This window comes from Panthera leo, chromosome B2 (genome assembly GCF_018350215.1).
Source record: "Panthera leo isolate Ple1 chromosome B2, P.leo_Ple1_pat1.1, whole genome shotgun sequence".
In the NCBI taxonomy this organism is placed as follows: domain Eukaryota; kingdom Metazoa; phylum Chordata; class Mammalia; order Carnivora; family Felidae; genus Panthera; species Panthera leo.
Genome location: NC_056683.1, coordinates 94,492,303 through 94,508,556, shown reverse-complemented (window position 1 = coordinate 94,508,556; position 16,254 = coordinate 94,492,303).

Sequence of the window (16,254 nt, the reverse complement as noted above, 5' to 3'; positions counted from 1 at the left end):
ACAGACAGTGATTGTCGAAGCGGGGGAGGCAAGCTGAGGGGGAGTGAGAACGGGTATATATGGGATGGCTTTAATTTCACTGGGGCCATTTCCTCTTTACACGAGTCGTTAGAGTAGTCCACAAATACATTTTCTTGAATAGTTCTAGTTTTAATAGCCTCTTCATTGTGTTTTGTTCCCCCAGAAGAGATGCCATGTCTTGTATTTTAAACCTCCTCTAAAGAATTTAATTTTATAGTGCCATCAAGACCAAAAATATGTCAATTTAGTGAGGGAAGATATTTAATTGCTTCAGAACCTCCACATTTTGAAAAATAAACATGTTTCTTTTTCTCCTTGGTCAATTTGGCAGCATGAAGTAACTTATTTGTGGCTGTTATTTGTCTCCACAATTTCCCTTAATAGTAGGTTTCGCAGTCTTTATGTTCATGAAGCATTTCCTTATGTCTGGACCAAATCCCTTTTTGCTCTAATTTGAGGCCAGGGACTCCGTGGAGTTGCTCACAATTGTCTATTGAATAGACAAACACTTGGAGTTTGTTTTGAAAACTCACTTCAGCCTTCTCTTTACCAGGGCAAACGATTCTGATCTTGCAGCCTTCCTCAATAGCGCTATAATGCATTCATGATAATGTGTTCATGTACGAAATTGGACGCAGTTCAACAATCTCAGGACTAGTTCAAGAAATGCAATACAAAATTGATTTGACTTAATCCTATTATCCCTCATATCTGAATGGTACTTTAATTTACAAAGTACTTTTATATACAATAGCTCATTTTATCTCCATAACAAATCTGTGAGATGAATATTACTTATTTTTCTTTTTACTTTTTCTTTACAGATGAGGTCACTGAATCTCAGACCACATTGCCAGTAAGTGGGAAAGCAGAGATTCAATCTCTCTCTTCCAAGATGAGGAACGGGGGGATCTCCACTACCCAGCAGCTGTCTACTATGTGCAAAGGCCAGTTCTGGGTGTTGCAAAGGATCTAACGATGAGTACTGGATTCTCATAGATCCACTTGCAGAGGTAAGGAAAGAGATCTTGGGAAGGAAATGGAACGGGTTCAGCAGGGTGTGGGTAGGTGGAGAAGAAAGTTGGGAAGATTCCTGGTTAAGAGGACCTGCCCATGTGAAGATATCTTGCGCAAGATCACTGTGTCTTAAGCTTATCTCATCTCAAGTACAGGGCATCCTTTGAGATGTGATAAAGTTCCCTGGTTAGGAACTAGGGCTGTGAAGTCCCACAGGCCTGGGTTTAAATCTTGGTTTCACCAAGTGGTAACTTCATGGTCAGAGCAAGTTTCTTCATCTCTTTTTGCTTCATTTTCTCATCTGTAACATGGGATGGTTGAATGGAATAATTCATGTAGGTACACAATAAACATTAGCTATGAGTGAATCAAAAATGCTAGAGAGAGTAATAATATGTAACAAGTAGTAGGAATAAAGGGTAGATGGAGGTATTCCGAATTTGTATCTTGGAGTATCTTATTTCCCAAGGACATGACATGACTCAAAAGCATTGCTATCCTTGCCAACAGTTCCTTGTGCTAAAGCACACAATTTTTCACTCTTATTTTATAGGAAAGGAAACTGGGGAATAATTTGGTGGATGAGCTCCTTATCCCTTCCACAAAGATAATTTTTCATTCTCACTGGTACATATTAGTGAATTCAGTGAACCAACACTGCACCCACAAAAAATCTAAAAGATAAGAAAATAAATCAACTGCTTAAATGTCCTAAATGATTATTCACTTTCTGATTAGAATGCAAGGTTGTAGGTATCTGTTGTACATGATCTGTGTTTTGTTTAAGTTAGTATGGCCTTTTCTATAAATTTCACCTCTCACTGTGTTCCCAATCCTGAATCAGGAATAAAGGAATACATGGAACGCCTGGGTGGCTCAGTCTGTTAAATGTCTGACTGGTTTCATTTGGCTCAGGCCACGTTCTCACAGTTCGTGAGTCCGAGCCCCGCATCAGGTTCTGAGTTGACAGCTACAGAGCATGCTTGGGATTCTCTCTCTCCCTCTCTCTCTGCCCCTCCCCCACTCGCTCTCTATGACTCACTCTCAAAATAAATGAACATTTAAAAAAAAAAAGAAATAAAGGAATCCAGTTGGAGTCACAGCCCACTTATAAGGATTTGAGCCTGACCCTGAGAGCTCCCAACAAAATGTGTCATGCATGTGAAAACCTTCTATCATGCGTGCTCTGGACCAAAAGGAACATGAAAACACCAATTAAGGGGCCAATGAGGATGGCTTTTGTTGTAATTGGGAGAGGCAAGTATATCTTGCTGTAAGGGTGATTAGTGTCTCTATTTGGAAATGGAAGAATGGAGTCTTGCAAACACTCTTCATTTCCATGGGTGAATGGCACATGTGTACAGGCTACTAAACAACCATGGGTCTGGTATTCTTCCTCCAATGGACTTCTTAGTGTGGTGAGAGGAATGTTGTGTGGAATTTCAGGTAGGTATAGTGGTTCTCTAGGGTTGCAGTAACAAATTGCCACAAACTTAGTGGCTTGAGAGTGAAAATTTCATTGCTTTGCAGTTCTGCAGAGGTCTAACATGGGTCTCACTGGGCTAAAGTCAAGATGTTGACAGGGCAGAATTCCCTTCTGAAGGTTATAGAAGAAAAATCTGTTTCCTTGCCTTTTCCAACTTCTACAAGCCACCTACATTCTTTGGATCCAGATCCTCTGCCTTTCTCCCCAAAGCCAGCAAAAGTGGGTCCATTCATTCTCATACTACATCACTCTAACCTATTCTACTGCCTCCCTCTCCCACTTATAAGGTGCCTTGTGATATATTGGGCTCACCTGAATAATCCAGAAAAATCTCTCTATTTTAAGGTCAGCAGATTAGCAACCTTAATTCCACCTGCAGCCTTCATTTCCCTTTACATGTAGGGTAACATATTCACAGGTTGCAGGAATTAGGATGTGTACATCTTTGTGGGACCCTAATTCTACCTACCAGAGTAGACATTGGTACCAAAAGGCATTATTAAAATCATTTGTTCGACAGATCCACTGATTAGTTGGGTTACAAGTCCCTCTTTTGTCCAAATTTTCTACTAAAATTGTTGAGACGTGGTGTCGGCACTTACCTGGAACAGTAGTTCTGCCTACTAACTTGGAGAGAGGCAAGGAAAGAAGACAAAGAGAGTCCCGGCAATATGTTTTAGTTTCAGCTTCTGCACCCAACTATTTGTTCTTTGTCTTTACCATGTACATTAAAGGTTTTCCATGCTCAAAAGGACCAACAGGTCATGCTCCAAGGAATACCAAGAGCTTCTGCACAAAGTTCTGCAGAGCTCTACCATGCCCGTTTGCCATCTCCATACTGCAGCTAAAGTGGCTTGTAATAATCCCAGGTGCATTTCTTTCTTGTTGGCTTTCCCTCCTGTCTAAGTATTGAACTTTCATCTCCAAAATGCCTCAAGACAACAGAACTCCAAGTCTGATCTCATTACCAGAGAAGAGATACGTTCAAGTACTATCAAAATTCAGGTCATGATTCAGTCTATCCAGTTGAGTTAGGACCATCAGAAAGTAACAACAACAACAACAACAACAACAACAACAACAAAAAGCAGACATATTTAGGGAAAGGTAAATTTCATTTTTAAGTTGCACTTTATAAAGTTCTGAGAGACTTTGAATGATTTTTTTTCATTCATTCCTCTTTCGTGTCAGAGTAATGTTCAAACGACTTACATCAGAGAAAATGATCTTGTTTTGTTTATAAATCCTCATTCCACCAGAGGATACAACTCCACAAATTGCCTTGATAATATATTCTGAAGTTTAACAGTTCTTCTGTCTGGAATGTACTCCTGGTCCAACCTAGTTTAAATCCATTTATTCTTTTATATTCTTAGAAGTATTTTTTAAAATCTGTTTTTCAGCTTTATACAGAAGATGTTTAGATACTTAAAGACTCTTGTCAATGTTCATCCTTGCTATGTTTGCCAGATTGAAATCCAGAGAATATGATATGTATTTTGACAAGACTTATGCTGATAATGATGCCCTGTGGTATCTAATCTGGACTCAGACATTTTGTCTGTAAGTGCATGTAAGTGACTGAGTGTGTGTGTGTGTGTGTGTGTGTGTGTTCTTTTAAAAACAGAATTGCTGGCAAACTCCATCCATATGGAACATCTGGAAACCCTGCCAAATTCCCCTTCTCTCTAGATCAAATAATCCCAGTCCCATTTAATTTTGCTTCAGAAATTCAAATTCATAAACATCAAAATGAACCACACTGGCATGCATATGTAGCTAAGCATCCAGGGTGACTTAGAGTCAAGCTTTCCTAGAAACAGGAGAACAAATAAATGACCTTCTTGTTTACTTCCTTCTATCATTAGAAATATTTGAAACAGCACCAAATATACCAACAGATATTTGAGTGTACAGTAGATTTTTAGCACTGCCAGACAAGTAATTTGAGTTTTGTGACCTGCTTCAAATATGCACATATAGGACCTACTCTGAGTTTGCCAGCAGAGTCATTGAATTATAATTCACTCACACTTCCTATTTCCCCAGGAGTGTGGATTCTTGCTTTTTTCCTTAAAGGAAGTCTTTGATTGACAGAAGATGTTGATCATTCAATTTTAAGCTTCCGTCCCATTATAGGCACCCCGCCTATAGTGCACTTTAAATATTTTTTATAAATCCCATAATTATCTTATGAAAAGCCCAATTACATTGCATTGCATTTGTATTAAGAGCCTTAATTTATTAACCATACACACTTAAAATGTACCACAATTATTTATAACCATGTTATAAAATTGGGAGGAGGCTGTGTATGTATAAAATCCTGTCTTGGCGTCTGAGCCTTTCAGTAAGAACCCACAGGCTTCCATGTGTGGCACTATGCCAGTATCCAAAAAAAGCAGGGTCTGCCTTTATTGGCTTGATGCTTTGATGGCCTTTGATCAGGCCATTGTACCAGAGCAGCCAAGATGTAGGGCAAGATGTGGCCTTTTGGTAACCTTCCTTCTTTGTGTGAGAATAAGACAAGTTAATTGGGCTTGACAGTACAGATGACCCTTTCAAGTCGGGAAAAATGAGACTGTTGTGCTTATCCCAGGTAGATAACCATTAATATTGCTTGTACTCTCTATGGGAAGAGAAAAAGGCTTGTTTGTTTTCAATGTTTTTCAAGGAAGGCAACAAAGATTCCCGGGAGGGATTGCCCGGCCAGCTCCATCTAAGGAAACAATGGTGCCATTTGAAGGGTTCAAGACACATTGAAAGGTAGAGAACACACTCCCGCTGATAAATTATTATTATTGATAACCCTTTCTTTGTCCTTGATTTCACATAATTGTCCAAGTTCAGAGTGTGAGCCCTACTGGACTCACTTTAGAGCTCTGTTTAGAAAACTGCCTCTGGAAAGGGAGACCTGTTGTACTTTAGTAGCGGTGGAATATTCTAGGCAGTCTGAGCTCATATTGTTTATACTTTATGAAACCATTTGTTTTAATCACAGTGGATCCTGGAACCCTTTTCCCTTTGTGTTAGTTTGCTTCTTTTTCCAAGCAACACCAATGACCATACGCGTGTTCACTGAGGGAGATGAAGGTCATGTGGGAGATCTCCACCACAAGAGGGTCATTGACTCTTCTCATGAGGCAAAGCTACCAGGGCTAGGAAGATGGCACCATCCTCTCCCTGTCCCTGTAGAAAACCAAAAAAATTACAGGTACTTTCAGGAAGTCCAAGATTCTTTGAGGTAGTATGACTTTGGTGCTCACTATTCTATTTTCACCTGTGTTGGTCCTATTCCAGTTTCAGCAATTCAGAACCTAATTTATTTTTTTTCTCTCAGTTTTATGGAGATCTAATTGGCATACAGGACTGTGTAAGTTTAAGGTCTACAGCATAATTATTTGATTTACGTGTTTTGCAATTTCCACAATAAGTTGAGTTAACATCTGCAATCTCATATAAATACAAAAATGAAAATTTATAGTAAAAATTTTAAAAATGTTTTCTTTGTGATGAGAATTTTTAGGATCTATTCTTTTAGCAACTTTCAAATATACCATATTTGAAACTATAGTTTATAGTTTTGAAACTCTATGCCATATTTGATAACTATAGTCATCATGTACGTTATATTCCTAGTACTTATTTATCTTATAATTATAAATCTGTACCTTTCAATCACCTTCTTCCAATGCCTACCCCCACCCTGTCCAACCTCTGGTAACTATGGGTCTGATCTCCTTTTCTACAAGTTTGGTTTAGGTTTTTTGTTTTGTTTTTTTTTTAGACTCCACTTATTAGATCATATATTTGTCTTTCTCTACACACACACACACACACACACACACATATATATATATATATATATATATATATATATATTACATTTTCTTTATCCATTCATCCATCATTGCACTCTTAGGTTGTTTCCATGTCTTGGCTATTGTAAATAATGCTGCAATAAACATGGGGATGCAGATAGTGATTTGTTTCCTTTAGATATATACACAGAGAATCAAATTTGAAAGAAAGAGAGACAGAGACAGAGAGAGGGAAAGAGTAATGGAGGGAAGTGGGACAAAGGAAGAAAGAGAAAGAAAGAGAGAAGAAATAAAGAGGGAAAGAAAGAAAGAAAGAAAGAAAGAAAGAAAGAAAGAAAGAAAAAAAGAGAGAAAGAGAAAAAGAGAGAGAGAGAAAGGGAGAAAGAAAGGGAAAAAGAAAGAGTCAGAGGCAGGCAGGGAGGGAAGAGGATAAGGAAGGTAAGAGGTCTAGTCTCAGTGGGGGTTCTTAGGTCGCCTGCATTGAGTTTTTACTCTTTGTGAACATAGTCCTAGCATTAGGGGCATGATCTATGGATTGATGCCATGTGTCTTAAGTTAGTAAAGAGAGATTTCCAAGTAAGTCCAAGATTTAACAGTAAAATGTGAAATAAATCTGAGTTTTATTGCCTGGCACTGATGGAATTTTATCAGTATAGTACTTGCAGGGCTTCAGAAAGAGTTTTATCCATTTACTGTTCTAAGCTTTGTGATTAGGTAACATTTCTTTTGGAGAACCACCTGATAATGCATATCAAATACTAGACAATACAATATCCTGTTTTCAGAAGCATGTCTTAAGGAAATAATTTAAGAGGAGAAAATCATATTTTGGAAAGTATCTCTAAATAGAGAGATATAATTAGAGCAACATACGATATGATACCCAAACCTGGAAAGAATCTATAAATTTCCAACTATAGAGACTACCTGGGGAGGCCTGGGTTGCTCAGTCAGGGAAACAACTGACTTCAGCTCACGTGAGTTCGAGCCCCACATCGAGCTCTTTGCCGTCAGCACAGAGCCTGTTTCAGATCCTGTCTCCCTTTCTCCCTGCCCCTCCCGCATTTGCACACACGATCTCTTTCTCTCTCTCTCAATAATAACTAAACAATAGAAGCTAATTAAATAATAAAATATCAATGCTATACATATTATGCAACCATGAAAATAGTATGATGGGTAGGCAGAGTAATATTTATGAAACATAAAGTAAAAGCTAGTATTAACATTCTATAAATATATAAAAGACTACAATAATAAGATAATTTTTATGCATATTATAAATTAATGGAAATGAATTCTATGGATTTTCTGTGTATGTTTCAGAAGTTTCTGATATAATATTTTGAACCTGATTTAATCACAGATAAATTACAATAAAATTAATTCATATTTAGTGAGTGAGTGATTGTTGGCAAGGGTACGTTTTCTTATTTCATTCTAGACAAGGGGGTATTAGGTGAGTTTAGGCACCAAATTCATTCCATAGAAATTCTCTTATCATCAAAGGTTTCAAGTGTAGTATACCCGATATGCTTGAAAAGATTAGGATGTTAGAGTCAGTATCCTTCCTTCATGGCATGATCAGTGGAAAAAATCTTTTTCATCATTTAAAAAAAACAAAAACAGAATTCCTACCATAAGCACTTTCAGAAAAATACTGGTAGTGTCTCATGTAAATAAACAGAATCCATTCCCACTCTTTTTTTTTTTTTTTTTTTTAGTTTATTCATTTTGAGAGAGAGAGGGTACACGAGGGAGTAGGGGAGGGGCAGAGAGAGAGGGAGAAAGAGAGAATCCCAATCTGGCCCCACACTGTCAATGCAGAGCCCAATGCAGGGCTTGAATCCAAGAACTGTGAGATCATGACCTGAGCCAAAATCAAGAGTCGGATGCTTAAACGACTGAGCCTCCCAGGTGCCCCATGTTAATTTTTATTTTTGAGGGAGAGAGAGAGCAATCACTAGTGGGAGAGGGGCAGAGGCGGGGGGCAGGGAGGTGGGTGGGGAGAGACAGAGGATCCAAAGCAGGCTCTGCACTGACAGCAGAAAGCCTGATGTGGAGCTGAAACTCACAAACCATGAGATCACACCACCCTTAGTCTGATCCTTAACCGACTGAGCCACCCAGGCGCCTTAGTTCTCACTCCTTTTTAAAATCAGCTGAAGAGGGGCGCCGGGGTGGCTCAGTCGGTTGAGTGACCGACTTCAGCCCAGGTCATGATCTCGCGGTCTGTGGGTTCAAGCCCCGCGTCGGGCTCTGTGCTGACAGCTTGGAGCCCGGAGCCTGTTTCGGATTCTGTGTCTCCCTCTCTCTCTGACCCTCCCCTGTTCATGCTCTCTCTCTGTCTCAAAAATAAATGAATATTAAAATCAGCTGAAGAGCTTTTAATATTGTTCCAAATCAACAAACAAAGAAAACTAATAAATACATTGTGAGTAGGGCAAAATCTTACTAACAAAGCAAAAATTAATATTTTGAAGTTCTGTATGTGACAAATGTGCCTGCATAGAGACATTTATTTCTTTGTTTATGGAAGCCTGCCCTTCTCTCTTGACTGTAAGTTCCTTTAAGGACAAATAATTTGCTTTTGCCTCATTTATACCCCCACATATATGCTAGCACCTAACACGTGATTGGCATTTAATCATTATTTGTTTAAATAAGTAACAAGGGGCGCCTGGGTGGCTCAGTCGGTTAAGCGTCCGACTTCAGCTCAGGTCACAATCTCACAGTTTGTGAGTTTGAGCCCCGCATCGGGCTCTGGGCTGATGGCTCAGAGCCTGGACCCTGCTTCCAATTCTGTGTCTCCCTCTCTCTCTGCCCCTCCCCCGTTCATGCTCTGTCTCTCTCTGTCCCAAAAATAAATAAATGTTAAAAAAAAAAAAATTTAAATAAGTAACAAATGAACAGACCAAGCCAAAGATTTTTAACAAATTCTTTTCCTCTCCTAATTTCTATATACTATGTTATAGTAGAGTTTGTTCAATAAAACAACACCAGGATTTTAATTAAAAGCCAAAAAGAATTCAACATGTATTAATAGAGTAAATTCTATCATATGTAGGGCTTCTACTTTTATATTTTAGATACTTCTGGATTGTTTTAATTTTTTTATCATAAAACACATTACTTCTGTAATTTAAAAAAGGAAATAAGATATTGGGCTGAAAATGTTTTGTTGGGGCATGAACATTCTATTTTAGGAATCTGTTGCTCCTAAAGAGGCAGAGATAGAAGGGGGTTTCAGGGGTGCACAGAAACTGTTTAATATAAATATTAAGATTCACATAGCTAGAATTGAGAAAAATGCTGTTGACCTAGATCTCCCCAATACTTTGAAAAAGCAATTAATAAGAAGCTTGTTTTCCTCCACCTTTAAAGTAATAGATTTTTTAACCCCCAACCTTGGGGGACAGAGAGGCAAGGGATCATGTTGTTTTGCACCTTTTGTGAGTTATCACAACTCTCCTCTAGAGAAGAGAGAACAAATATTAGAAGGACAAGTCATGGGCCTTCTCTTCCTCCTCACCAGCTGTTTTGTTCCAGGTTAGCAAGAACTTTCAAGACTGTTTGCTGCCAAACATACCTAATAGTCTCAGAAATTTGGCTAAACGTTGAGGAGATTTCACTCAAAAGTCAATTTATGGTGACTTGAAAATAAATTAAAACTTCCTATTCCTGTGTGTGGGCTTTGCAAAGTGATTTTCTTCCAAAGAATAAATAATGGAAAGGGGAAAAAGACTGACTTTACGGTGGGACATCCAACAAACCCAACCTCACCCAGATGATCAAGGTCAACAGCAACTTTGCTAAGTCTTGCCAAGAGCATGTACACCTGAGACAACATGCCAGGGCAGGTACTTTACGTATCTCTATGGTCTTTCTCTTCAAAACCCCTAATTCCAGTCTAATTATGAGAAAAACACTAGACAGATTCCAGTTGAGGGACATTCTACAAAATACCAATACTCCACAAAATTGTCAAGGTCATCAAAAACAAGGAAAGTCTGAGAAACAATGACAACCAAGAGTTGCCTAAGGAGACGTGCCAACTAAATATAATATATTCTGAACAGGATCCTTCCTGGAACAGAAAAGATATTAGGTAAAAATGAAGGAAATCTCAGGGCACCTAGGTGGCTCAGTTGGGTAAGAATCCAACTTTGGCTCAGGTCATGATCTCACAGTCTGTGGGTTCAAGCCCCGCATCGGGCTCTGTGCTGACAGCTCAGAGCCTGGAGCCTCCTTCGGATTCTATGTCTCCCTCCCTCTCTGCCCCTCCTTGCTCATGCTCTGTCTCTGTCTCTCTCTGTCTCTCTCTGTCTCTCTCTCTCTCAAAAATAAAAACATTAAAAAAAATTTTTTAAATGAAGAAATATGAATAAAGTATGGATATGGACTTTAATTAATGTCAATATGTTAAAACTGGCTCCTTTGTTATGACAAAAGTAGCATAGTAATGTAAGACGTTAACAATAGAAACTAGGGGCAAGGTGGATGGGAACTCTCCCTACTGTCTTTGCAACTTTTCTGTAAATCTAAAACTATTCCAAAATTAAAAATTTAATTAAAAGAAAATTAGGGATAAGGGAGGAGCAATTTAAAATGCTAATGTTTGGGGCACCTGGGTGGCTCGGTCGGTTAAGCATCCGACTTCAGTTCAGGTCACGATCTCGCGGTCCGTGAGTTCGAGCCCCGCGTCGGGCTCTGGGCTGATGGCGCAGAACCTGGAGCCTGCTTCAGATCCTGTGTCTCCCTCTCTCTCTGCCCCTCCCCCATTCATGCTCTGTCTCTCTCTGTCTCAAAAAGAAATAAAACGTTAAAAAAAATTAAAATAAAATAAAATAAAACGCTAATATTTGAGGTTAAAGATCTCTTCAAGCATGAAAATTCTGATTGAGAAATATATTCCAGTCTTTATGGATTAGTATTCATCTAAAAATATTCTTTTATGACATATTCTTTCAATAAATTTGAATAAAACAAGTTTCAATAAATTTGAATCTATATCTCAAGATTAGAAGAGACCTTGGAAATATTCTCACCCAAACCCTTTATTTTATGAAAGAGCTAAAAAGGAACTGAGAGGCAGAGCCAAAAGACAAACCCAGGTGTCCTGTCTCTGTGCCCTCAAACTACGAAGACCCCCTACAACAAAATGTCAATTGAATACAAGTAATCTATTTCTCAGATAACCTACCAGTCTTCTCTCAGCCTGCCCTTACTTTTGATCACTTAATTCCTAAGGAAGGACCAGCCTCACAGCCAGAAATTTGGTATATGTGCACACTATTTCCCAATAACTTAATAACTTAAAATTTAAAGTGATACAGATGTCAGCATAGCTGAATATACAGTAGTCCCCCCATCCACAAGGGATACATTCCAAGACCCCCGGTGGATGCCTGAAACCCTGGATGGTACCAGACCCTATACATACTATGTTCTTTCCTGTAATACATACCTATGATAAAGTATAATTCATAAAGTAAGTGCAGTAAGAAATTAACAAAAATAACTAATGATAAACTAGAACAATCCTAACAATATAGAGTAATAAAAATTATGAGAATGTGGTCTTTCTCTCAGAATATCTTATTGTACTGTACTCACCCTTGTGATGATGTGAGATGAGAGAGTGTGTACATGATGAAATGAAATGAAGTAAATGATGCAGGCATTGTGACAACATAGCATTAGGCTGCTATTGAACTTCTGAGGATAGGTCAAAAGGAGTATCATCTGCTAGTTGATGGTGGGAAACTGACAGCACAGAAAGAGAAACCCTGGAGAAGAGGGGACTACTGTAGTACTTTAAAAGTCATGGATATTTCCTGATTTCTTAACTATAAAGCTGCTCTATATCCCTGGTGCATTGAAGCTAGTCTAGATCCCTGGAGTGTCAGAGCAGGTATATCCAGACTTCTACTGGTTTAAAATCTCAGCAAGTATGTTTCCAGCATATATCCAGGAACATCCTAGAGAAAGTGGTTACCCCACCTTTCAGCCACATATGCCCCTCCTCAGTGACCTCAAAGAAATGCAGACACTGTCTTCAAGGAAAGAACATTATTCTTTACTCTCCCATTACTTCTTGGGGTGACTGGGGCTCTCTGTGTAATTCAAATTCCTTAATCAAGGCCTTTTATGGTTGTTATAATCTTTTACAGTTGTGCATGTTGGCCATTGTACAACAAGCACAGCCATAAATGACTATCCCATTTAGGACTGACAATGAGCCAGGCATGAATCAGAAGTGACTGTTAAAGTGACAAAGGGTCTAAGTGTTTATATTTCCTTCTGCTTTTGTGACAGATGGCTAAAGCTCTTTGCTGCCTACCTTTTCCACACGGAGAAAGCACTCTGTTAGGTAGTAATTGACTTCACGAGTTTATGATCATTAAAAAAATACACACAGGAGGTATGCTTTGATATTCCTTCATAATTCTGTATGCCCAACAAGGTTTCTAAACTCCTCCTGCTTTCCCAAACAAATAAGTATGGACATCATGGTGCTTAGGCAAGATCACTAGATTTTATAACACTCCAGCTCAACAGCAGAGTGAATCTGTGCTAGAGACGAGTCAGGTTTTTTGACTCCTAATCCAGTACTCTGGGTAATTGTTGGAATTATTTTTTTACTCTTCAACATTTCAAACAAATTATAAATAAATCCAGCCACTGTTACTTATCAGGGGGAAAATGCACAATATTGAGTACGGGATACAAAGATTCTGAGCATGCTCGCACATGCACTATGTCTGAAATATTAGAACTATTTTGCTATGCAGCAAAGATGTATTTATCCTTACAGAGAGCTTCTCGCTGAGTTATTTTTGTCTATAAAAGGGGACAATGGTGTCCTTACGTATTCTAGAATGTCATACTAACACAAAATAATGTAGTATATTTTATAATGTAGCATGTAATATTTTATTTATAATTTTATAATGTGGCATATAATACTTTGAGTGGAAAAAAACACTTCAGTTTAACATGTTTCCACAACCCAAGTCCCTAAAGGAGAATAAATAGCTAATTTGAGTTGACTTACTCACTATAACTATTTTAAAGTTTAATAGTCACATTGTCAAGTTTCACTCGTGGATCAGGAACCAGATACCACAGGGTCTACTATGATATCACAGGGTCGACTATGATTAAATGTCTTGTGCCTGTATTTCTTATATACAGGCAGCCAAGACAGTTCAAGATGAATTAGATCAAAGGGTAACCTATTACTGCCTATAGGCACCATAACTGCCTAACTTTTCTATTTGGTGGCACAACTGTCCAGTAATAGCTAGAAGAGAAAATAACAAACCTCTTTTAGATAGAAGAAAAAGAATTCTCCCGTATTAGGTAATGCAAAGTTACCTTAGAAAAGGATTTCATCAAGAGACATTTTCTTTCGAAGATATCATGGTATTTTATTTCTTGTGACATACCCCAGCCAAATGATAGCTAACACTAAACTTTGCTATACAAAGAAGAATTATCAGGTAAGAAGAGCAGTTTCAAAGCCACTTGTAAAAGTTGGGAATTATACACAGGACAAATGAATACATCGAGGGCCATAGTATTCCACATCCTAGACCAGTGCCATTCAGCAAAATTTTTTGTCACAATGGAAGTTTACCGTATCTGTGCTGACCAATCTAGTAACCACTAGCCACCTGTGGCTGGCTACTAAGCACTCAATATGTGACCAGTGTGACTGAGGAACTAAATTTTAATTGTATTCAATTTACATTTAAGTAGCCACATGTAGCTAGTGGGTAAGTCACTGGGGAGTACAGCTAAAGATACTGGGTTGTATCCTCTCTAGAAAAAATAAGAGTATGGTAAGTGCTAGTTTAAGTCCCCCCCAAAATAAATGTGAAGACGTTTTACCATTAAATCTCCTCAACTGTAAAATAGGAATTTGTGATTCACATAAGAAGGATGTACTTCAGTAAAAGTTCAGGAGTACTTTTCAGAATATTATATGAATCACATATTCCAAATCAACCAACAGGAGTCTGTACCTCATATTTTCTTTAGTCTTTCTCTGTCTATTGGTTGCACTATAATGACTTGATGATGGTTGGTTTAAAGAATTTTAGAAAAGATTCAAACACTGCTAATAAATAATGTAACTAAATATCCAGACCAGGAGGCCTAACTATCTAAGTCACTTAAGTCACTTAAAGTTACATGTTTACACAAAGTTCTCCTCCTGTCCATAGTAAGCCTATTTTGTCCATACAAAGCCTAAGTAGAGATGTCAAGTAGGCAGTTAAATGTACAAGTCTGTAATTCAGGAGGAGCTCAAGATTATAATTTGCATACTCTCTCTTTAACTTTCAAAGAGTAACATATATCTAAATATTCACATTATTAAAATTGTAAAGTCCTTTAAGAGACTTCCTGCAACATAGCTATCTTTAAGTCTTTTCCAGAGCATTTTATCCAGTTCCATATGTCATTGTTTTATTAAGAATGTTAAATGAGGGGCGCCTGGGTGGCTCAGTCGGTTAAGTGTCTGACTTCGGGTCAGGTCATGATCTCACAGTTCATGAGTTCGAGCCCGCGTCAGGCTCTGTGCTGACAGCTCGGAACCTGGAGCCTGCTTTGGATTCTGTGTGTGTGTCTCTCTCTGCCCCTCCCGAGCTCATGCTCACACTCTGTCTCTGTCAAAAATAAAGAAACTTAAAAAAAAATTTTTTTAAACAAAAAAAAAATATTAAATGAGATAAATCTAGTGACATTAATACATTTGCATTGACATTTTTATAGATGATTCATATGCATTTTTAAATTGGTTGGTTTGCAATTATACTGATTTATACTAAAAAGGTCAAAGTTCCACAAACGGAAGGATGGACTAAGAGCTTCAGTAATTTCTTTTGCATGTTGTATACGAGTTTGGTCCATTAACCATTGAAATCAGCCAAATTCAACAAATAAATAAGGTTTTACTTTTTTTTTTTTAAGTTTATTTATTTTTGAGACAGAGAGAGACAGAGCATGAACGGGGGAGGGGCAGAGAGAGAGGGAGACACAGAATCGGAAGCAGGCTCCAGGCTCTGAGCCATCAGCGCAGAGCCCGACGCGGGGCTGGAACTCACGGACCGCGAGATCATGACCTGAGCTGAAGTCGGACACTTAACCGACTGAGCCACCCAGGCGCCCCAAGGTTTTACTTTTTAATAGCTCTTTGGAATTTATTTTAATGAGTTGAGCTGATACAATGTAAAATGCGATGACATCGTATGTTGCCATATATATTCACTTTTTTCCAGCACACTTAATACAAAAATGCCAAACTTGTGTACAACATGCAAAAGAAACTCCTGAAGCTCTCAGGCCATCCTTCCATATCTAAGTTACAGATAAGGATATAAAGGCCCATTCTGAATATCGCTTTATGCGGTAGTTTAGTATCCTCACACCGTTAGTCACAGCCACGTTCAAAATGGAAGATTGGGGTGCCTGGCTGGCTCAGTCAGTTGAGCGTCTGACTTCAGCTCCAGTAGTTTGAGCCCCGCGTCAGGCTTTGTGCTGACAACCAGCTCAGAACCTGAAACCTGCTTTGGATTCTGTAGATCTCCTCCCTCTCTTTCCCCCTCCCCTGCTCACGCTCTGCCTCTCTGTCTCTCAAAAATAAATACATGTTAGAAAAATAATTTTTAAAAAAATGGAAGAAAAGTACCAAATTCAATTGTTTACAAAATATTTTCATTTTAAAAGCCCTGCTTTTCAGTTCATTTTACAGCATATGTTAGACATAACTTTCTTTCTTCCATCGCATCTTTGAGGTTTCCTTTGCTCATCATGTTTGAAATGAACGTAATTAACTAAATGTTCTCTGAAATTCTGAGAATAAACCAAAGGCCGCCAGTCTTTCTTAGCTCACTAAAGATT